The sequence below is a fragment of the Phodopus roborovskii genome, unplaced genomic scaffold (genome assembly GCF_943737965.1).
Source record: "Phodopus roborovskii unplaced genomic scaffold, PHOROB, whole genome shotgun sequence".
Classification (NCBI taxonomy): domain Eukaryota; kingdom Metazoa; phylum Chordata; class Mammalia; order Rodentia; family Cricetidae; genus Phodopus; species Phodopus roborovskii.
Genome location: NW_026126548.1, coordinates 662,577 through 687,727, shown reverse-complemented (window position 1 = coordinate 687,727; position 25,151 = coordinate 662,577).

Genomic DNA, 25,151 nt, shown 5'->3' with positions numbered 1-25,151 from the left:
GACACTATTTTGATATGCCTTTCTCTGTAATTCTTTAGCAGAATAAGAAAATACTCTTAATTTCTTAATCTTCAGTATGAAAACAATTCCAGCTAGGAGAGAACAGTGTCCTTCTTTGCAGCTGGAGATTTACATGCCTTTAAATAAACAAACAAGCAAACAAGCAAATGTTTTCCCAGGGCCAAGTGCAGATGAATCTTTCCCATCTCCCTCACTGTTTGTCTGTGGGCCAAGTGTGTGTGAGGGGAGTGTGCTCCTGGGGTGCACAGGGTTGGCTCTGAGCCATCATTAAATTCTTCCTCATTTCCACAGAAATCCTGTCCATTTATAGAAGAGATGTTTCTGTGCTTCTCAAATTTCTTCAGAGTCTAAAGACTGATATTTTACAGAAAACAATCTATCCTGACTTCTGGAATCATTTTCTCTGGCTCCCTGGATTTCAAGTTAGAATGAAAGAGAAGGTACCAGTGGCTGGAGAACCTTAATTGATCTTTCTGTACTCTGGGTTTTATGAAAATTCAAGCCATCAAGAGCTGGATCTGGTAAAACGTTAAGCACTCGTGAATGAATAATGTTAAACAAGGCGAGCTGCCTGCCAGCCTTGTGGTCAGCAGCCCCACTCTGGCTTGATTACTTAAGTCCATGTTTTTCCTAAATCAGTCATGAACCAGTAATTATCAAGTTTCACAATACTAAGTGAGACCCTTGAGAATAGCAAATGATTTGCAATGTTAAGTTGACGGAGTTTTTTTTTTTTTTTTTTTTTTTAAGAAACAATTTGCTTTGTCTTGATGGGTTTCTCTGGGCTCTGGGCAGAACCTGAGCTAGTATTATAGGCTTTGTCTGTAGAATTACACTAATCATGATCAAACATCATGTATTTGCTTTCTTTCTCCTAAAATACTGTTAGTATGTGGTGTATTGATTTCATTTCCATTCATTTGTCTTAACTAATTAAACCAAATTTAGTGAAGGGAAGGGGAGAAGGTGGGAAAGAAGTCATGACTGAAATTTAGGAATCAAGATTATTTTATGTTGTTTAGTTTCTCCCAACATGATATAAGATGACCTATCAATAGCCTTTTCTCCTCCTGTAAGAGGTTCTTCTTTGTAAATTGGCACTGTAGAGCTCAGAATAGGAAGGGACCTTGTGAAAAGTGGGCTGCTTTCTGAAACGCATAGGAGTTCAAAGTTCTGTCTCAGAATTGGTTGGGTAGAGATTTAAAGGTGGCTCCCTTTCTTATTTGAAGGGTTAAAACAGGCACAACACTAGTGCAGTGACTTTGTTTCAGCATCAGAAAATCACATTCTCTGCCAGTTGTTTTGGTGCCACACCAAATGTTTTGATGGACCCTCAGACAACAGTCCTCTTTTCCAGCCCATCTTTGAGGCTGTGTATCATACTCAGGAGGCCCGTGTGACTGGTCCACTACTTTTCTTCTAGAGGAAGTCTTCCTGAATACATCTTTAGCAACATCTTTTCCTGAAGTCTTTCCAGAGTCATTATACAATAGCCAAGATGGATGGCCCCTTGAATTGGGCTTTACAGAGGTGGTGCTAGAGGGGCCTTTCAGTGTCCTCTGGAATCCTACTGCTGTCTTCAACAGGTGTCATGTTTTGTTATGTCTCTGTCTAATGACCGTGAACCCCTTTGAGTACTGAGTTCTGACATTCCAAAGCTTTTGGTTATCTCGACTATACTTTGTCTGTTTGGGCTCTTGGTGGAGGTTATATCTTCTAGGTCCTTGCCACCATTTATTTGAACTCTGGTATTTCAAATGATCCTACCAATTGCTGCTGCTCACACTGTAGTGTGATTTCCCAGATATGTCTATTGGTGTGTGTGTGTGTGTGTGTGTGTGTGCGCGCGCGCGCGCGCGCACAGAATTTCTCATAATCATAGGATTAGCAGGGAGCCCACTGGCCATTAAATGCATCACACACACAAGATCACTGCCAAGTAATTTTCTAGGTTTCATTGTAGTTAGAACAACACTGACTGGTAGGGAATTCTCATACCTATTCAGGGATACCTATCCTTATATTGAATAAAAAAGGAATCCAATTAATTAGATTCTCCAGAGTCTTTCCAGCCTTGACTTAATCTGATGTCTCTGAGAGGAACACTGGCTTACAATTGCAAACTTTTGTGGATACTGCCTTTTGCTGCAGAATGATGCCTTATGTCATCAACAGACCTGTAGTGGGCATGTAATGTGAACCACTTGCTGAACTAAATCGAGCTATGTTTAGGAAGAAGCAGTAACACTTGTAGTATAGAGCTTACAGTGTGTGTCGTTGTTTTTCAGCAACTTTCTTAGGCTCTAAGTTATTTTATGTGCACAAGCCTTGCCTACACAGCTAGTTTCTAAACTCCTCGGGTGTGGACCTGTCCTGAGGTGCAGTTTCTAATAAGCCTGATCTCAAATTCACACCAACACTTAACAAGAAAGAGAAGCAGAAGAGCAACATGCCCAGTCCCCAAGAGGGGGCTGCTTTCCTTCTTTGCCCTAGATGCTGTCCAGGTGGTTACAGTAGATGATGGTGGCTTAGTGTGGTGGATGAGCTCAGGACCAGTGCTGTCTTACTGTGGCTCTTAGATGGATCCCCCTGCACAAGTTTTTCTAGGCTGCCTTACAAAACCCTATTCCAGTTCTGCCCTTGACACAGTGCTCTCTACTGGCAGAGCTAAAGTAAGGGTTAAATTGATGCTTGGGTGTTGGTTTGGCAATCTGACAACCACATACCAGGAACACCCTTGTTCACTCATCTGCCTGCTGCCTGCTTCCTCATTCCTCAGTCTCAGAGGGATTGATTGTGTCTTTGTGGACCTTCCAGATCCACCCAGGCAGAGGGCCCACCTTGGATTCCTTGCTCTCAGTGTACTGTGTACTGTTGATCTTCACACATGCAACACTGTATAGGTATGATTTGGTTCCACCACATTCGCCATGTTCTTGAGGAGGAAAAAGGCTGACTCCCATCTTGCTCTGTTTCTACTATCTAAAGACAGCACAAAATAGGGAGATGCTCACCACACATTTCTGGAGTTACTTACAGAATGGTTAGGTTGTTCCCACAGAGAAATGCATTTCCAAGTGCTAGAGAACCCATGTTACAAAGAACTTTTTGAAACATGCCATTTACTTTTGAAGTTGAGTATTTTTTACATTGTTCTCTATACATGCTCAGAGCTTTGTCCATTCTAGGCATGGCCAAATTACATGCTTTCAGTTAACCCACAGTGAGGGTCAACTCACGTACTGAAACAGAAACAAAGCAAGGCAGTCCCAGAAGATATAGAATCACTGTAGATGTGTACCAAGGAAATGCAGAATGACAGTAGAATGTAGTATCCCCTGGGAATGGAAAGCAAGTGCAATTCAGGAAAGCAGTCGGTTTTACAGTCTGAATGAATAAATTAGAATGCATATCAGGAGATGAGAAATGCATGTGTGAAGGGTATACTGCCATGTAGAGTTCTTCCACATCTAGGGGAACATTGCCATAAAGCCCTTTACCATTCATTCATTCATTCATTCATTCATTCTTCCACTCAAGTGTTTATTAAGGACCTACTGTGAGAATGCTTCCAGGGGGGCAATGTGTGACCTTATCATCTTGAGAAAGCATATCTATTTGTCTATGGGGTGGGGGCTGTAGAAGCTCATTTTCAGCACTGGACACACTGTCAGAGCTGCTGGGACCATGGCCTGACACACATTTCTTCTCACAAGGACAGAATTCTTTTTATGTGATATTGGTTTTCAGTTGAGATTTATCCTAGATAGGACCTGCAGGAACTTCCAGTGTCAATCAAATCAGCTATGGCAAAGGGAAAGTGTAGGGGTTGGGTTATGCATCCAGCCTAGGGCTGTTCTTTAAGCCATCAAGAATAAACACTTGGAAGATGGAAGCAGGCAGATCTCTAGGAGACTGTTCTGGTCTACATAGTGAGCGCCAGTCAGAGGTTCCTAGTGAGATCTTGACTTAAAAATGTGTAGGTGGACATACAATGTAGAGGTGCATTTAAGAGAATAGGAAACACTGAGTTTCAAAACACCTCATATTTGAAAAATACTTTGTACTTTCTAAACACTTCTACATTTAATGAGGCTCAAAAGTCTTTCAAATTGGCAAAGTTAGTTTTATATACTTTTTAATTTTTTGGATGAGGATATTGAGACACTAAGAATTTACATGGATGGATGATCTAACTTCTGGCTTGTCAATGGCAGAGGCAAAAGGAGAACTATGGGCTCCCCCTTCCAGGTGAGTGACAGGGCAGCATGGTACTCCTTTGCCTTTGTAATGCTATGGCAACTCAGGAGGACCACCTTTGCTAATCACATGGCTGAAGAAGGACCCATTCCAGAAGATGTTCTCAGCAATGATCAAAAGCCCAAGGATGGTTTATGATGCTTGCTTTAAAAACATACTTCAAAAAAAGTATCACCAGCCTATAATTCACACCACCAGAGAAACTAGGATACAAGGAGAAATCTAAGAGAGTCATACAAGGTCCCTCACAGAAAGGAAAAGGAACAAGATCTCCTGATCATAATGGGAGTGTGGGGGTGGGTGTGAGTGGAGAGGGAGTTAAGAGAAAGAGAAAAGGGAGGAGAGAACATGTGGGACCAGGAAGACAAGAGTGAGAGAAAGAGAGAGAGAGAGAGAGAGAGAGAGAGAGAGAGAGAGAGAGAGAGAGAGAATAATAGAGGGAGTCATTAAAGGTTTGAAGAAAAAACTGACTCCAGAGAAATGTCCAGAGACCTACAACATGATCCCAACTAACAATCTGAGCAATAGTAGAAAGGCTTTTCCCTAATAATGAGATTGATAACTAACTTATATGCCATCATAGAGCCCTCATCTAGTAGCTGATGGAAACAGAAGAAGACACCCACAGCTAAACACAGCTGAACTCCTGGAATCCAGTTGCAGAGAGGGAGGAGTGATAAGAAAAAGGGTCAAGACCAGGCTACAGAGACCCACAGAGACAGCTGACCTGAACAAGGGAAAGCTCTTAGATCCCCAGATTGATAGCTGGGAAACCCAACTCAAACCTTCTTAACATGGGTCTCAATTAGAAGGTCTGGGCAGTCTAAAGGACCTCTGATACTGGAACTAGGATGTATGCCTGGTGCACAAAAGGACTTTGGGAATACATTCCCCATGGAGGGATACTCCCTTAGTCTAGAGGCAGGAGGGAGGGCTCCAAATGACTTGACAGATTTTGATGATCCCTTTTGGAAGGTATCACCCTCCCTGTGGGGTGGGGTTGGATGGGGCTGGAGAGGGGTTGGGAGGCATGGGAGGGAGAGGGAACTGGGATTGATATGTAAAATAAGAACAAATAATAAATATATAAAAATTGAAATAATTAGCCATTTTCAAATGTATGATAGAAATATTCCACTTTTTCCTCTTTGACAATTACAGCATTTTACTAAATTGCTGAGTTCCCATAGTGTATCAGGCACATATACAACACTAAATGAAACAGGAAAATTTTTGTTTTGGAAGGGGTGTTAGGAGAGATGTCAAGTTAAAACATGTCAGATGTTGCTCATTGAATCAGGGAATCAGAGTACTCTCTCTCTCTCTCTCTCTCTCTCTCTCTCTCTCTCTCTGTGTGTGTGTGTGTGTGTGTGTGTGTGTGTATAGTAGGCTTACTACCATTCTAAATAGAATGCTTTGGGGAAGGAGTCACAAAACTTTGGAGTTCATTTTTGTGTCTCTATCATTAAAGTACCTGTCACTGTCAGTAAAATGCAGCTCCTCCTTTCCAGTGCACACTCATATGAAATCTAGTATGTTTTTCAAATGAATTCCTAACTCTTTATGTACCTAAAAGATGAAGTTAATTTATGTTTTTGCAGAACTACAAAGATGTGGAATTTAGCTATTACTAATCTCTGCTTGTTTTTATGTTTTCAGACCTCCCACTGTTTAGATCAGTGATAAAATTCCACAATAAATTTTGATTTGAAAGTTTTTGGGCTATCACAAAAATGGGAATGACAAATGGAGCCTAGGTAATGAGGCAAGTACTTGGCGAATCTCAAAGCACTTAGAGCAAGCTTTATTAAGTGTGGCGGAATCGGATGGTCATTACTGTTCATTTTTATCTGGGGTCAAACATAATTAAAATAAAACATTTTCTGTGGCTTTCCAAATTAGCCTAACGTTTTATTGGTCTCCAAAGATCTTTGTAGATGGTAATCTTGGCACAGAGTCTGAACCAGAGGGTTCTCTAGATCTGGAAAGAAATTGGAAAATAATTTGTTTTAAAACAAAACAATATACACTCCAAGAAACACCATGAGAAAATGCTGTGACCTATTGAGCTCTCAATTGAAAGGTAATATTAGGCTGCATGGTCAGCAGAGGCCCCAGTGCCCATTTCCTCACAGTGGTTTAGAACTCAAAGCCTCAGGAGGAAATGTCCCAACTGCCCCCTTGTGGCCAAATAAAAGGATTTGTTTCATTGTCTTAATAGTTTTAGGAAACTACCCACTGAGGCTGTTCATGAAATTAAGAACAAAACATTTCACATTTTCAGGTGGGTTGAAAAGGAAGAACTTCCTTTTTGTAGAAGACTATGTCTATCCGCCAATACACTTTTCAGTTCCATAAACGCTGGCTCAAATCGTAGTCCTTCCTATCACCCCCATGACTAGTACTCATGGGGATTAAAGAAGAAATCCTCAAGTCCATCAAGAATTCATTTTGGAGAGAATAAAGACTCTCTACTGAAGAAGCTCATATAGGAAATAAGAGGGGGAACTTTGACACCTTCCAGCTAACATGACCTACCCTGAGTGCTTGAACCTCAGTTTTTCACATGTATAAAACAAAGAGCTCAAAAGTAACTTCTAATTTTCCTTTTAGCTTCAGAACTGTAGTTTGGAGCTCACTGAACAGGTACGCTGTTTTTTAGTCTCTGGGATTTCGTTCCTTTTTTGACATGTGCCTTTATAGTTAGTGAACTAAAGACCCACAGAGGATCTTATGCACTGAAAATGTTGAAAATTGCAGGGCGAAAGGAGTTTGTAGGATTACCTGTCTTGGTTGGGGTCTCTATTGCTGTGAAGACACTCTATGACCATGGCAACCCTTATAAAGGAAACATTTAATTGCTGTGGCAACTTACAATTTCAGAGGCTCAGTCCGTTATCATCATGGTGGAGCATGGCAGCATGCAGACAGACATGGTCTTGGAGGAGTAATGACAGTTCTACATCTTGCAGACAACAGAAGTGAACTAAGACACTGGGTGTTATCATTAGCATATATGAGACCTCAAAGCTTCCAATATGACCACACCTACTCCAACAAAGCCACACCTCCTAATAGCACCAGTCCCTTTTGGGGGGTCATTTTTCTTCAAACCATTATAATGCCACATTGGTATTGTGAGACTTTTTTATTTTTTTTCTTTCCCCCAAAAGAACTGAATTTATTAAATGTCTGCTATGTGTTGGTCACTACTCTAGGTGCCAGGAATACAGTATTTGGGGTGGGAGCACTGTCAAGATTTGGGTGATTTATGGAGTTGGATTATATGCTCACATGGTTCTTAAAATATGAATGGGCACTTGACTTAGCATGAAATGTCCCATACCCAGGTGTCTTTGAAGTAGGGGTCATTTTGAAGCTCAGCAGAACTTCCAGGGAGTCAGTTTGGCCCTGGAGGCAGAGTCTGGAGCTGAGGGAAGTCTGCCCTTTGCTGAAGCATCTGTGACCACTTGTGTGGTTCTTGTGATACTTGTGATAACTGCAGTTCCATGCCTGTTATAGAGAAATCTCAATCAGTCCTTTACTTTATCTTGTCAGAAATGTCTTTTGTACATTCTCTGGTCAAGTCATAGAGTTTCATTCAAAATGTCTTACTAATTTTTTGATCAGACCACTATTATTTTCCCTAGTTTGTTATCTCAGTTCCTTACATCTGCTTGGACGTAGAAAGTAGAGAAAAACTTTTAAATTAAGCTGCATTAATTGTTTTAGATTTGATAAAGCTTGAGATGTATGTTACAAAATGAAAGCTTATTTTTAAATAGAAGGACAGACATGCACACATTGAGGTCATAGTAAGTTTTCAGAAGACCCTCTGTTGACACAGAAACCCACCCGTTGCCTTCTATTTTCAGAATGACATACACTTCATGTATTATACACAGCTTTGTAGCCATTAGACTCTGTTAGATAGAACATTTGAACTTTCAACTTGGCAAGAAGAGCAGCTTGGAGTCTAATGATTTGTTTTAGGGTGGTGTTTGGGGAATGACAAAGTTTTTCAGAATCATTCAGTGCATTCCAAAGGGAGCTGGGCGTGGTTGAAATGGCTTGTGTGCTTCTGGGAATGCTTGAGGGGAGAGATTAGAGGAGGAAAATGCTTGTTAAATTCCACTTAGACCTCTGAAACATAACCAACACCGCCACAGGTTTATAATAAAGTGAAATGATAAAAATAAAAATGTGATTTTTTTCTGTTTCCAGTTAATAATGCTGAGTTAAATGAAATGACAAAGGTGAGACAAATTGTATGCTGTAAAGGGTTACTGAGGAGGGGTATTGACACTCCCCCTGGATATATGCTATAAAAAGGGGATTTACTGAGGAGTGATACCAACACTCCCCCTGGTTAAAGATCTGTCTGTTAGGGAAACCTCTAGGATAGAGCGTGTGATATTTTTCTGCAAATGGTGACCACATGGATGGCTTTCTTGAATAGCTCATGTAGGGGATTTCTGAGGGAGGCAGTGTGATGACTTCGGCAGAACATGGAACAGAGTTCAGAGCACATCAGACAGTAGTGTTTGGGCTCTGTGGTTTTAGGTAAACTCTTTAATCTGTTTCTATAGGGAGCAGAGAAAACCCTGAGTGAGTGAAGTCCTGAGTAATGTATGTGTTGATTTGAGGCAAGCCACATCAAAGGTCTCAGAGCCTCAAGGTCCCATGGAGAAATGGCAAAGTCCTTTGTGGGGGACTGAGTGCAAATGCTGACACCATGTGCAGAAAATGCCTGCCATAGCTCCCCCCACAGATATGTATGGCCTGAAGATTGCTTCCCCACTGAGAATGCTCACACACAGGTTAGCCAAACCTGACTTCTTGATCCAGCTGAGTACTTTAAACCCTGCTTCCTGTTTATCTGCATGCAATAATGCTATAATGCTGCCTGCCTGCTCAACTTTGTATAATGAACACTTCCTGCAGCCAAGCCCAGCCCCCTGGCCTCAGCTATCTCCCTGGCATTTCTTCATTCCCTTGCTGCCCCAGGCATCTCTGGAGTTGTTTCCTTACTTGTAAATCAAGGTTTTTCATTTTATAGAGAAGGTTCCAGGTTTCTTCTTTCTAGGAGAATTTCACAAGACACATGCTACTCCTCAAAATCATACCTATCAACAAGTCCTAAATCCCTAAAAGAAGAAAATAAATTGTGTAGATGCTATTCTTCAAGTTAAGAAGTATGAAAGTTTAGACTCCTTATTCTAGTTACATCAAGTAAAGGATATATTTAGCAGTGAAAGCATGAGAGTCTTTGCTCTAGTGCCAACAAAAAAACTTCCATTACAGGATTAAGTGTTAGCGTGTTTGAGTTTATAATTCTTACACATACGGTTAGAAGATTTCAGCTGATTGAGATTGAAGTTTGTTGTTGATTACACTTCATGCAAACCTCTTTCATATGCTACTTTGTTCCTTTATTGATTTATTTTCTTGCTTTACATATTGATCACAGTTCCCTCTCCCTTCATCTCTCCCTCACTCCCATACCCTCACCACCCTCCACAGGGAAGGTGATACCTTCCAGGAGTGGTCAACAAAATCTGACAAGTCATTTGGAGTAGGGACTAGGCCCTCCCTCCTGCCTCTAGGTTAGTATCCCTCCATGGGGAATGTGTTTCCAAAGTCCTTTTGTGCACCAAGGATACATCCTGGTTCTACTGTCAGAGGTCTCTTAGACTGCCCAGGCCTTCTAACTGAGACCTATGTTCAGGGGATCTGAGTCAGTCCAATGTTGGTTTTCCAGCAATCAGTCTGGGGGCCCATTGGCTCCTCCTTGTTCAGGTCAGCTGTCTCTGTGGTTTCTGTAGCCTGATCTGGTCCTCCCTCTCTGCATCTGGATTCCAGTTCTGCTCAGTGTTTAGCTGTGGGTGTCTGCTTCTGTTTCCATCAGCTACTAGATGAGGGCTATATGATGGTGGAAAATTTAGTCATAAATCTCCTTATCAGGGAAGGGCATTTATGGTAAACTTTCCTCTGTTGCTCATATTGTTAGTTGAGGTCAGTCTTGTAGGTCTCTGGACATTGCTCTAGAGTCAGTTTTTTCTTCAAACATATAATGGCTCCCTTTTTTATGTTCTCTCTCTCTATCTCTCTCTCTCTCTCTCTCTCTCTCTCTCTCTCTCTCTCTCTCTCTCTCTCTCTTCTATTCTTCCCCTGACTCAATCTTCCTAGTCGCAGGTACTTTCCTCTCCTCCCCTTCTTTTTCTCCTAGCTCCCACTTCACTCATTGATACCCCCTACTCCCAATATGCTCAGGACATCTTGTTCCTTTCCCCTTCTGTGAGGGACCTTGTATGAATCTCTCAGATTCCTCCTTGTATCCTGGTTTCTCTGGTGGTGTGAATTATGGGCTGGTGATTCTATGTCTAAATTCCATATATGAGTGAGAACATACCATGTTCATCTTTTTGTGACTGGGTTACCTCACTCAGGATGCTTTCTTTAAGTTCCATCCATTTGCCTGCGAATTTCAAGATTCTATTGCTTTTTTCATCAGAGTAGTATTACATTGTGTAAATGTGCCACATCTTCTTTATCCAGTCTTCAGCTGAGGGGCTTCTAGGTTGCTTTCAGGTTCTTGCTATTACAAATAATGCTGCTACGAACATAGTTGAACAGATGTCTTTGTTGCATAGATGTAAATCATTTGGGTATATGCCTAAGAGTGGTAATGCTGGGTCCAGCAAACTAGCAGGATCAAGATAAACTCAACAACAACAACAAAAAAAAACCAAACCAAAACCAAAACAAAAACAAACAAAAAACAAAAAACAAAACCAGTAGCCTTACTATATACAGATGACAAAGGGGCTGAGAAAGAAATCAGAGAAACATCACCCTTTACACAAGAAACTTAAAGTATCTTGGGGTAATGGTAATGCTTACAAAACAAGTGAAAGACATATATAGCAAGAACTTTGTGTCTTTAAAGAAAGAAATTAAAGAAGATACCAGAAAATGGAAAGATCTCCCATGCTCTTGGATAGGTAGGATAAATATAGTAAAAATAGCAATCTTGCCAAAAGCAATCTATAGATTCAATGCAATCCCTATCAAAATCCCTGCACAATTCTTCACCGACCTTGAAAGGATAACAAAAGACCCAGGATAGCCAAAACAGCCCTGTACAATAAAAGAACTTCAGGAGGCATCACCATCCACGACTTTAAGCTCTAGCATAGAGCTATAGTCCTGAAAACAGCTTGGTATTGACACCCAAATAGACAGGTAGAGGAATGGAATTGAAAATCCTGATATTACTCCACACACCTATAAACACCTGATTTTTGACAAAACAGCTAAAAAAATACAATTGAAGGAGGAATGCTTCTTTAATAAATGGTGCTGGCACAACTGGATGATAGTGTGTAGAAGACTGCAGATAAGACCCATGTCTATTGCCACATACAAAACTCAAGTCCAAATGGATCAAAGACCTCAACACAAATCTAGCCACACTGAACCTCTTAGAAGAGAAAGTTGGAGGTGCCCTTGAACAAACTGGTACAGGAGACCGTTTCCTGAACATAATACCAGTAGCAGACACTGAGATCAAAAATTAATAAATGGGACCTCCTTAAACTGAGAGTCTTCTGTAAGGCAAAGGACACAGTTGACAAGATGAAAGAGCAGTCCACAGACTGGAAAAAGGTCTTCACCAACCCTACATCTGATAGAGGGCTGATCTCTAAAATATATAAAGAACTCAATAAACTAGTCACCAAAACACCAAACAACCCTATTAAAAAGTATGGTACAGAACTGAAGAGAGAATTCTAAATAGAGGAAGTCCAAAAGCCTGAAAGACACTTAAGAAAGTGCTCACCATCCTTAACCATAAGAGAAATGCAAATCAAAACAACTCTGAGTTACCATCTTACTCCTTACAGAATGGTTAAAATTAGAAACACCAATGACAGCTTATGCTGGAGAGGATGTGATGGGAGTGCAAACATGTACAGCCATTTCGGAGATCAATATGGTGGATCTTCAGGAAAATGGCAATCAGGCTACTTTGTTCCTTACTGCCACTGAATGAAGACGGAGGTTTAGTCTGGTCAAGTCCTGTCACCCTTCTGCCCAAAATAAGCACACACAGACATATATTAATTATTAGACTGTTAGCCAATGGCTAGGGCTTCTTATTGGCTAGCTCTGTCCTAATTAATAATACCCATTTTTATTAATCTATGTTTTTCCACAAGGCTATGGCTTACCTCTAATCTGGCATGTTACTTCTTGGGCAGCATGACATTTCTGCCATCTCTCTCTGCCTTATTCTCCCCATAATTCTCCTGGCTTATTAGCCCCACCTATCTTCTTGCCTCTGCTGGACAACAAGTGTTTTATTCATCAGCCAATAAGAGAAACATATAAACCAATAAAAGATGCTCATTCCTCATCAATTGAAATATTTCAAACATGAGTACATAGTAATGAACAGTTCTTGTGTCTTTGTGCCTTGGATGTGGTGTTTACTACATTGTCAATTTCTGTAATGAAAGCTCAAGTGTTTGTTCAGATGACAAGTGAAGCAGGCCCTACCAAACACAGCCATGACATGGGAGACTTTGGTGAACTAGAGACCTGAGTCCAGAGAGTAGCTGTTAGGTAACATTTGTTACTCCATTAGTGCTTCCTGTGTTTTGTCTGTCTGAAATATACCTCTCTCCAAGTGTTGTTCCTCAAGTGCCTTCTACCTTTTTTGAGACAAGGTGTCTCCCTGGTCTAGGACTCACCTAGTTGTCTATTCTGCCTGGTCCCGGAGATCTGCTTGAGTCTGCCTTGTTAGCATCTAAGCATACATTGGCCATGCCCCTTGGGAACCTGGTAGGGTGCATCACCCCTGTGCACATGGAAAGTAGTTCCCTGGCTCTCTACATAGGCAACAAGGTCCCTTTAAGAGACAAACTCTGCCTACTCCCCCTGGCTTTCTTTCCTCTGTTCCTCTGAAGACCTACAGGTCTCTGTCTGTTTGTCTCTTTCTCTTTTATCTTTCCCTTCCAATCCCCCAATAAAATTAACCATGTAAGTTCTGTCTATATGGCATATATTTCTCTCACTCACCATGGAATCTGACAAGGTCTTTCTTGCCTCACAAAGCACAACAGTGTGTACTTTTATTTGGTTACAGCTTGGTGTTTGTTTTTCTTCCATTTGGTCATGGTTTTATTTTGTCTTCTTGTTGGGGGGGGGAAGATTTTGTTGTATTGGAATTTTGTTTCTTTTTTGAGAAAGAACTTAAAGTTGGGTGGGTAGGGAGGGGGAGAGGAACTGGAAGGACTTGGGAGAGAGGAAAAATATAATCAAAACATATTTAAACTTAAAAATTGTTTTAAATAATAAAAATGAACAAAATAACAAAATATTAGGATTGTAAAAGTAAGAATTATTCACCACTCTTTCTAAAAAAAAAATCAAATGTGTTTGTTACTTCTGCCACATTTGGAATATTTCACGTTACTAGATTTTGGTATACGATTTTATTCTAAACTATTTTAGATGTATTTCAGATAGTTTTTGTCTTATTTTTTACATTAGATTTCAAATCTCTGATTTTATTCTACCTTTTGCTTTATTACTGATGCTACTTGATTGCCAGATATTTTATCTTTGAGCAAGCAAGGTTTTTAATTTTTTTCAGTTTATTGTCTTCAAATCTCATGTAAATATTGCTGCCCCTTTCTAAACATGTATATGATTTATTCTCAGATTAAACATTCATTATTGCAAAAATGAGCAGATAGCCACATTTGCATTGGAAGTAATGTTTAAGAAGTGATTCTATGAATAATGGTTAAGATTTCAAGTTACATTACAGAATCATAATAACTAAATAAACTGATTCCAACTTGTAAATCACTTGAATCGTAGAATTCAGAAACCACCTATAAATCAAACAGCTGGTCATCTGATTTTTGACAAAGATGCCAAAAACATGCCTTGGGGGAAAGACAATCCATTCAACAAATGGTGCTGGGAAACTAGACACCCATATGAGGAATAATGAACATAGATTTTTTTTTCTCTCACTGTGGTAATTCGAATGAAAATGACTCCCATATGTTCATAGGGAGTGGCACTATCAGGAGGTGTAGCCTTGTTGGAGTAGGTGTGGCTTTGAGGTTCCAGAAGCATGACTAGACCCAATGTCACTCTCTCTTCCTACTGCCTGCCAATCCAGATGTAGAACACTTGGCTCACTGTCCAGCACCATGTCTGTCTGCACACTGCCATGTTTCCCACCATGACCATATGAATTAAACCTTTGAATCTATAAGCCAGACCCAATGAGATATTTTCTTGTAAGAGTGGCTGTTGTCTTTTCAACGCAAACTAAATCAAAGACTCTAATGTAAAATATGAAGCTCTGAAACCATAAGAGAAAAATGTAGAAAAAACTTTATGATGTAGGTATGGGCAAGAACTTCCTGAATAGAATGCCAGTAATTCAGTAAACAAATCTTACAATTAATAAATGAAATCTCATGGAAATAAGTCTTTACAGCAGAGGAAACAGTGGAATGAAGAGATGGCTTATGGAATGGGATAAAGATCATTGGTAGCTATACATGTAATAGAGTATTAGTATTTACAATAAACAGAAAACACAAAAAACTTAACAAGCAATAAAAACCTCACTAATAAATGATAACTCTCAAAAGATGAAACACAACATTTTGGTAAACATTAAAAAACTGTTCAACCTCACTAGCTATCAGAGAAACACAAAGTAAAAATATACTGAAATTTCATGTCACCACAGTCAGAATGGTAGTCATTAAGAAAATAAATAACAATAAATGCTGGTAAGGATGTGGACCAAAGGGAACCTTTTTGTACTGTCAGTGAGATTATAAACTTGTCTAGCCACTAAGGAAGTCACTGTAGAGGTTTTCTAATATAAGCAAATAACAATAGATCTTCCATATGGCAAAGTCATACCATTCTGGGTTATTTATTCAAAGTGCTCCAGGTCAGCATACCTCAGAGATTCTTGTCCAGTGCTATTTGTAGCACTATTCATAGCTGAGGAGTATATACAATTTGTGTGTGTTAGCACAATGGACTCTTTCAACCACAAAGAAGAAAGGAGTCACATCATTGTGGGGAAACAAACACAGCTGGAAACAGTCATCAAGTGAATTAAGTTAGGCTCAGAAAGATGAATATATGTTTTATTTCACTTGGGGTTCCTCTGTTTTATATAGATGCATAAATGTATCTTTATAAATCATGTGTGTATACATCACATGAAAGTAGAAGCAAATCTGTCTAGAAAAGCAAGGGTGATAATGGGAGGGATGGAGCAGAAAGAGGATGGTGTATGGGAGTGGGGTATATGCTCAATGTACAATATAAGCACATTTAAAATATTCATATATAAGAGTGATCTATGTATCCCCCCACCACAACCCTCTACTTCAAGTATAGAAGCCTAAACTCCCATGTGATTGTGCTTGGAGATTGGACCTTTGAAAGAATTTAAGACTTGTGGTCTGATTCCAATTGAGCCCTATAGGCTCATGTGTTTACAGTGTTGGTCCTCAGATGGTGCCATTGTTATGGAAGATTCTGGAACCTCTAGGATCTGGGGCACTTCTTTAGTGAATGAGGGACTGGAGGATTAACCTTGATAGCCCTGCACCAATAACTGTCTGCTCACTGCTTCCTGACTACAGATCCAGCACAAACAGCTGCCTCACACTTTTGACACCATGTTCCCCCCTTTGACAGATTATATTCTTAACTGCAGACCAAGAAACATCTTTCTTCCGGTAAGTTGCTTCTTGTTGGGTATTTGATGATAGTAAGGAGAAAAGTAACCAGCATAGGAAGTTGGTACTAGAGTAATATGATAAACCCAAATTTAGGATTTAGAAACTAGCTTGTAGTAGGAAAATAGAAATATTGAAAAATTAGTGTTAGAAAAGCTCTAAAGTACTATAATCAGAAGTTAACAGGCCAGATTACTGAGAAAAGTGTGGAACAAGGAGGTTCAGTTTATGAGGTTTCAGAGGGGAACATGGACTCCATTGGCAGTTGGCATTGAGGCCATTCATGTTTGTATTCTGGCAAAAGGATTTGACTGTGTTTTTGCCTATGTCTTTAGAGTTTGAATATAGCTGAATTTGAAAGTAATGAACTAATCTGTGGAGGAAATCGAAAGACAAAATTGACTCTGCCATGGTTATTGCTCACTGCTCTGATCCAAGTCTACATGAGAAAGAACAGTAGATGGAGAAAATGGATTTAAAAAAATGTGAAGTGTGATAAGGAAAGAATGAATGTATTGCAAGCAAGGAAGAAATGAAATCAGTGGTAGTTGTTAGAAATTGGCACTATTAAAATCTAGGGAGCCCTGAAGGTAAGACCACACTTACTGAAGGGACCATCTCATTTAATGTAAAGTCACTTGAAAGGAAAAGCCTAAACTGAGGAGCTCATTGAAAGGATTCCGTAATCAACCACCACCACCAAGGGTAGTGTTTCCCCAGGGTCAAAGTACACAGGTCCAAGGTGGCCAGGCTACATCTCAAGCTGACAGCAGAACATGATACCATCATTTATGTGGTACTGGCTTTGAAGGCTTGAAAGATTAAGAGTGAGGGGTTCATTGAGGCTTTTACCAATGTTCCCAAAAGCTGCTTAGGACAGACAATGTCAGAAAAAGGGTCTTGAAGTGTCATTGTGTGAAGTTAATATGGGTGAAGCCATTGCAATGGAGACACCAGGATTTTGGAGATACCAGGACCATGGGATATCCATCCAGGAAAACTTCAGCCATGGGATAGAGCTGTTCTAGATAAGGCCATGTGTGTTGCATGAGGCAGAACTGGCTGGGTTAGGCTACCCAAGGCTATTGGAGACTGGATGATTCCATCATGATCCCCGGATGATGAGCATGGAGCTGCAGGATTTGGTATTTTCTGATAGAATATATCATTCTGTAATATATTCCTCTTATTGGTTAATGAACAAAGTCCTGTTGGCCAATAGGAAAGCCAGATAGGTGGGACTAGGAGACAAGGAGGATTCTGGGAAATGTAGTAATGAGATTCAAGATGTAGGGACTTGAGAGAAGAGGTCTGGACCCTCTCTCTGGTGAGATATGACCACATGGAAACACTTACCTTAATAGAAATGGGTTAGTATTTAAGACAGAGATAGCCAATAAGAAATGCTAGTAACAGGCCAACAGCTTTATAGCTAATAGAATGTCTCTGTGTGTTATTTGGGGCTGACATGGCTGTGGGACCAGGCTGGTGGGAAAACTGCATGTAACATTTTCATTGCTGTTTATTTTTTTCTTCTGTTGTTTGAAGCCACACAGAGTATGACATTTTGCTAGGATACTCTAGAAGACAAATATGCTGGGATATTTTCTGACCTGTGGATTTTGGATATTATTAGATGCTCTATGAACAGTGCATAGAAAAGTAGGTGCTAAAGAGCCTTAGTGTTGCTATCACAAAAGAATAATCACTCTGTCCTTCCAGCTCCTTTGTAGGAATCCTCCTCATATTGTCATTAAGAACTCTCCAAATCTACTTGTTGAACATGTATAGGAGATAAGAATTGAGGGATAGCTAAATCATTGCTTTTCCACTTTGTTGTTATTGGTTAATTTCTGTATCTTTATTTTGAGTGATGATTTTCCAAGGCAATCAACTGTCATATCACAAAAGAATTATCCCCTCAAGGCTTGTTGACTGTTTATACTGCCTCATAGTGAGATGGGAGGCTGCCAAGACCTCTACCACATGTTACATGAAACTCTGCCTTAATTAATTGATGGAGGTACTAGAGTACATATGCTGAAGGAAACCAGGAGAGAGGGGTTCAATATGTGAAGCCACAGGGAAGCCCTTATACCTGCTGCTTAAAGACTTTTCAAGTGCAGCCTTCTGGGTGTGGAAGTAACCCCTCACCAATGCTGTCTCTGTTAGTCCAATAAACTCATCTAATCCTCAGAGTGAATTTTGGTGAAATTGTGCCTTGATTGTTGTTGGTACCTTAGAAGATGGGATAGATGTCGCTATTTCCACCTAGGAAATCTTTGGGCCTGTACATATTTATACAATAACAAAAATAGTGGACTTGAGAAATGACTCTGTGGTTAAACAGTGAGCTATGGGCACAAGGTTGAGACACACATACACACAGAGACAGAGAGACACAGAAAGAGACTAAAAAAGAGAGAGTCAGAGGTAGATAGAATATAAATCTTTTAAAAAGCAGCAAAAGGTGCTCAAACACTGCCCCACACTCTGCTATCTAAGAGAGTAAGCTATCTTAGTAGCTCATGTTGTGCTATTTGTCTTCAGAACACTCTGGTCCTTGGTCTTTGGGCAGTATCTCCCACATGTGTTTCCCATTTGTGTGGTAAATAAAAGGGCTCAGGTTCCATTTTTTTTGTTTTGTTTTGTTTTTTCCTTTTTCTTTCTCTGTAATTAGCCTGGAATGGGTGTTACTGGGGCAAGGAGGGAAACATTCATAAACTGAAAGTTGGACTGGACATGTGACACTAGGTTAAGTTGCTTAAACTGACTGTAGTGAAAAAAAACCCCTCCTGGATTCCCTCTCTCACTAAAATTTCCTCATCTATAGGTAGATTACCCAAGACTTTATGTATCTCTTATTGCCCAGTGTCTAATTTAATTAAAAAATCATATTAAAATATTAATATTAACCAAAATTTACAAGTAGAAAGAACAGGCGAAGTCAAATGCCTCTGGTTATTTTATGAACAATATTTTATCATGGCAAATAACATTTTAGAATCACTTAGGCAAGTGAATTATTTGTCATAGTCACTTTTAATAGTATTATTTTGCTCATGTAAAGACATCATATGCAGCTACAATGGGGAGAAATCTGCCAGGTTCTTATACTGTTAAACGTGTATATACCATATGGCTCAGCAATCTTATTCCTAGTTATTTACTTAAAAGGAACAGAGACTGGCAGATATAGTAAAACAGGCCCACATGCATTTACAGCACCTTTATTCATAATTAACAAAAATACAAATCTCCTGGAGTTTCTCAATGGGAAAGATGATAAATGGATAGTTAGGTTGCAGTGGGAAGGAACTGACAAATGCAACAAGCTGGTGAGTCCTAAAGGCATTTTGATGAAGGAAACATTACATGACAAAGGCTATAAGACATCCTTTAAAACATAAAACCAAAAGGACATAAGAGGCCCAAGATTTGCCAGTGCATAGAAGCAATGAAGGATGGTGAAGTGATCTGACTGTAGCAGTGGTTTCCTGAGTTTATACATTTAGTAAAATTCAAGAGCTGTATACCAAATAATAATTTTACTGTTAACTTACACATAATTATTTTATTTTTATTCATTTTACTTAACAAACACAGTTCCCCTTTCCTCCCCTCCTATCCACTCCTCAGAAAGTGTAAATAAAGCCTTGCATGGGGAGTCAACAAAGCCTGGCACATTCAGTTGATGCAGGGCCAAGCCCCCTCCCCAATCAAGGTTGAACAAGGCATCGAACAATATGGAATGGGCTTCAAAAAGCCAGCTCATGCTGGAGGGATCCTAGGAATTCTACCAGGGAACTCCTATAGTTGATAAACACCTTCAATAATGTGGTGGGATACAAGATTAACTAAAAAAAAAAAAAATCAGTAGCTTTCCTGTGTACAGATGATAAATGAGCCAAGGAGGAAATCAGAGAAACTGTACAATAGCCACAAACATAAAAGATTGTGGGGTAACTATAACCAAAAAGTGAAAGAGCTGTATGACAAGAACTTTAAATCTTTGACAAAAAAAAATTGTAGAAAATATCAAAAAATGGAAAAAACCCCCATACTCTTAGATAGGTAGGAACAACATAATAAAAATGAAAATCTTACCAAAAGCAATTACAGATTCAGTGCAATCCCCATCAAAATCCTAGCACAATTCTTCACAGACCTTGAAAGAATAATACTCAACTTTATATGGAAAAAAACCCCTTGATAGCCAAAACAACCCTATATAATAATGAAACTGCTGGAGGCATCACCATCCCCAACTTTAAAACTTTGCTACAGAGCTAAAGTAATGAAAACAGCTTGGTATTGGCATAAAAACAGACAGGTAGACCAATGGAATTGAAGACCCAAATATTAATCAACACACCTAGGAACACCTGACTTTTGACAAAGAAGCTAAAATTATACAATGGAAAAGCATCTTTAACAAATGGTGCTGCTATAACTGGCTGTTAACATGTAGAAGAATGCAAATATATCCATAGCTATACCCATGCACAAAACTCAAGTCAAAATGGATCAAAGTCCTTAATATAAATCCATCCACAGTGAACCTCATAGAAGAGAAAGTGGGAAATACATTTTGACACATATAGGCATAGGAGACCACTTTCTAAATAGAACACTATTTAACACAGACTCTGAGAGCAACAATTAATAAATGGGACCTCCTGAAACTGAAAAGCATGTGTAAGGCAAAGGACATTGTCAATAAGACAAAACAACAGTCCAGAGTATGGGAAAAGATCACATCTTCACCAAATCCACATCAGATAGAGGGTTAAACATAATTCTTCAAAAGTAATTTAGGATCAGAGGGGATAGAAAAAGAAATACCTCTTAAGATTATAAAACCACCACCTCCTCTGTTCCTCTTTCTTCCTTCTTTTTTAAAATCTGATGTCTTGTATAGCCTATGTAGGCCTTGAACTCTTGATCCTCCTGTGTCCCCTCTAACGTGCTGATTTCAGGGCTGTGTCACCATGCCTAGTTTCTTTCATGAGTATAAATGTTGGCCCATGTAGTGGTAAGCAATGGGGTTCTGTATGTGCACTAAGCTGAGCGTTGGACAGGAGGAAAATGTCAGGAAGGTGTTGGACTCTGCTCACTGTGCATAAGGCGGCTATGGAGAGAATAAATTTAGACCTTATCATGCTTTCATTTACAACAACCCCAAGTCAGAAGACAGATAACAACTAATAGCTGTAATTTTTCAAGTCTTTAGTCCCTACCACTTACTAGTTTTTATTCTCTACTACATTTCAAGTTAAGCAAAACCGTGAACTGAGCTGTCTGAGAGTGGCAGTGGTTGTGTTGAAGTGGGAGTGTATCTTCCTTATACTCACATCAGCACTTCCTATCCACCATCTGAAATCAATTTGTTGTACTTAATTTATTCCATAAAGTTGCTGGAATAAACAATACATGCAAAGCTCCTCACATGTTAATAATTCAGGGGCGACTTGCCTGCATGTGATTTCAGCACTCAGCACTTTCAGATGCCATCTAGCATGTGGGGTGTCATGTGGATTCTCAGAAGTGCTATTATTTATAAATTAGGATATTCATGTGGTAGTTTGTTATCTGTGACTGATATGCCATGGTCCATGTCTCCCATTCCCAAGTTACTCTTAGTGCCAGATCAATGAGTTGGTAATGGGGAACAGACATATCTGTTCTTTGTCTCTGGCTCAAAAGAGCAGAGTAGGATTAGGAGTTATTTGGTCAAATGTTACGACATTGTGGTTCATCACTTACCCAGAAATGAACAGCACCTAATATGGCATGCTTTCCACAGTGACAGTTACTTACAGGGTGTGGCTCCACTGAAGTTCTGTGATGCTGAAACATCTCACATAGTTACTCAAGCCTTTCTGCCTTGTATCTGAGGTGACTGATGATGTGAAGGAGTAAGGTAGCCTTCTCTGGACACTTAAAAAACTTCCCTGGAACCACATATTCCAGAATGTACTTCTTATGGAGAGGGGCTGTGATAGAGCTATCCAAAGTAACTTCTAGTTATTTTTCTTGCCAAACTCTGATTTTCACTTTGTCTCTATAACTAAATCAAAGTATGGAAACAGAGATTTTTCTCCTGAAACCTTATAGCATCATGACCCCTTTAAGATAGACACTCTAAATCATTTAGAATATTTCAGAATGCTGATTTGTTCTAGAATTATATTCTGTGTTTCTCCCTGTGCAGTAAAAAGGTTTTCTTTGCTGTAGGCATTGTCTCATGATGGCACACAATTTTCAATGATGTTACATTCTTAGAGTCCATCAGATTCCACATTATTTAGAAATATTTTTGGAACATTTTCTAGGTATGAGTACTGTTCTAGGTACTGAAAAAGTAAGATAAAGTCACAGGATTGTGGAGTTGGGATGGGGTTAGGGAAAAGAGCATAAATGAAACAGGGAGTAATTTCAGAAGGTGTCATGTTGGAACAAAATACAACATGCAATAAAACAGTGATACAGAGGTGGATAGAGCATGTTAGTTTAGGTAGCAGATATTCACTGAAAGAATGTGGAAGAACCTGACTTGAGCTGAGTTAGAAGAGAGAAAATCACAAAGATTTAGCAAAGAAACTTGTGGCTATTTTTCCATTAGGCATTGCTAGCTCTTTTCATTTGGAAGAATAGAAATAGAAGTTACCTTCTCCCTATTTCTCTCCTTAAACCTTGGAAAAGTGAGTCTATGTTTCTAAAGACAGAACTGCTTCTACTGACATCATTCTGTGAAACTGGGGTAGCTTTGTCCCTGCTTCTGGCCTTCTGGAATTCAGAGGGCCAGAACAGAAGGGACTAGAGTGGTCATTCTGTCTCCAAATCCTGTAGACTGAGGTTCCATAGTGGCTTCTTTGATTTAAAGATTTCATTGCTCCAGTTGTGGTGCCCACTCTCTTTGCTCACCTTGTGCCCTTCCCATCCCCAGAGACTATGGCAGTCATAGCTTTCTACTGCTGCTTAGTTAGAAGGCCTGTGACCTTCAAATTTTCTGGGTGGATTAATCCTGCCTTCATTTCTGTAAAGTCTCTTTGATTACCTTTTAGAGTGGGTTGTCAGGTCCCTTCTGGACCCTTGAAACAGGTAAGTATCACATGAATGGATAAGGGCAGATATTCTTTAAAAACATGTGGATGGTAAATAGACTTTTAAATTTTATTATTATTTATAAGGAATTTTAGAATATTAACAAGAGAATCTAATAATTTCCAAGTCTTCTTTTAAAAAGATTACTGTGACCCATCCAGCCCCAGAAGGCCTAGGTGGGAAGAAACCACCATGACGAACAGGCATGAGCTGGAGAGATAGGAGAGGAAAAGTGGGTACTTTGTACACTGTGGATAGAAGTGGGACTGAAAACACAATGGCAGTAAGGAACAGGCTGGTGTGGGTGGTGTGTGCTGCCATCCAGGTCCATGGTGATGTCAGCTGGATCTGTGTTGATGTCTGTAGGCTGTGTTACTACCAAGAGATATACAAGGTCTGTGTTGTCATCTGAGACCATGTTGATGTCCGAGGCCATGTTGGTCTGAGTAGCCTGCACTGCTAACCAGGGCCATGGTGATGTCCAGGTCCAAGCTGAAGCTGAGGTATGTGATGATGTCTATAGCCCATACACCACTTGGGCAGTGGGAGAACTGGCACATCCCCTTGCTGGTGGACTCAGGTGGAGAGTTATAGTCTCTCCAGTGTCTGAATTGGCCCCAATGTCCTGAGCAGGGGAGAGCTGGCCCCAAGATCCTTGACAGCCTGGGAAAACTGCCCTCCCTGATCTCTAGTTGTTGCACTGGGAGGACTGTCCCTGATGATATGGTCATGGGAGAGTTGGTCCGGGCCCTTGCCTTTGGGGGCAGTCCCAGTGGAGGCCCAAACTGACCAGCTCAGCTACTGCCCAATCCCACATCCAGTGTTTTGAGTTGGCTTACCACATCTACCATATCCATAGCCAAGCTGGAGCTTGAGAGGGAACTAACTGGTTCTGTAGAACCACAGATGCAGGATCTCCATGCAAGACCAGGAGATATGAGAGGAGTTGGTGAGGCTTTGAACCAGACCAACAACACATTACACAATGAACACTTGCAGGTAAAGATATTTGGACAAGAAGATATGCTACATGACACACTGTGGTTCTCAAGGCTACTGTGACAAATGAATATGTGGTGGAAAGGCAGGAAAGATGGAGGACTGATTTTTTTTAATTACTTCTATCTTTTTTAAAATTTTCTTTTGGTAGGGTTCAGGGAGGCTACAAGAGTGTAGTGCAGACACCAAAGGACTGGAAAAGGAGTGGGATTCAGATTCATGATGTGAAATTCCCAGAGAATAAATAAAAAATTGTAGTCAGAATTTTTGGGGGAGGTACCAGCTCACAAAAAGTGACATAGAGACATTAATTATGAAAGTGTGGCATTAACTTAAACTTATTTGTAATTAGTTGTTGTAATTTAAATTAATCCATTTCTATTAGTCTACATCTTGTCACTTAACCACCATCCTGCTTCCTCATGTCTCCTTTTCTTCCTTTCTCTCCCTGGAAATTCTGCCTGTAACTCATGCCTAGCTATTGGCCATTCAATTTTTTTTTACACCAGTCACAGCAAATATATCTTCACACAGTGTACAAATACCCCACAATAAAAATTGTGTTAATTTTAAAAAAAGATTACTGTGGTTGCCTGGGAAGATTAAGAGTATAGATTTGAGGAATACACAAAAGAATAAATATTGTACTAGTCTGAATATTTATTATGTTCTTGATACCATTTTGAAAACCTTCCTACATGCATATGTGATAACCATCCTGTGAGGCTATTATTCCCCTTTTTTAGATAAAAAACTGAGGAACAAACTTCAAGTGACACAAATACCAATTCCCAATGGAGCTTATATAGCTTCCTGTTGAACCTCATCCTGATCCTACAAAGTGTTGCTACTTCGTGGGGACTATAATCATATTCAAATGGCCATTCAACCCTTTATCAGCCATTGATGGGAGATGTGATAACATCAGTGACTACCATGAGCATGTGCCTATTGGCAGTACTTCTTTTG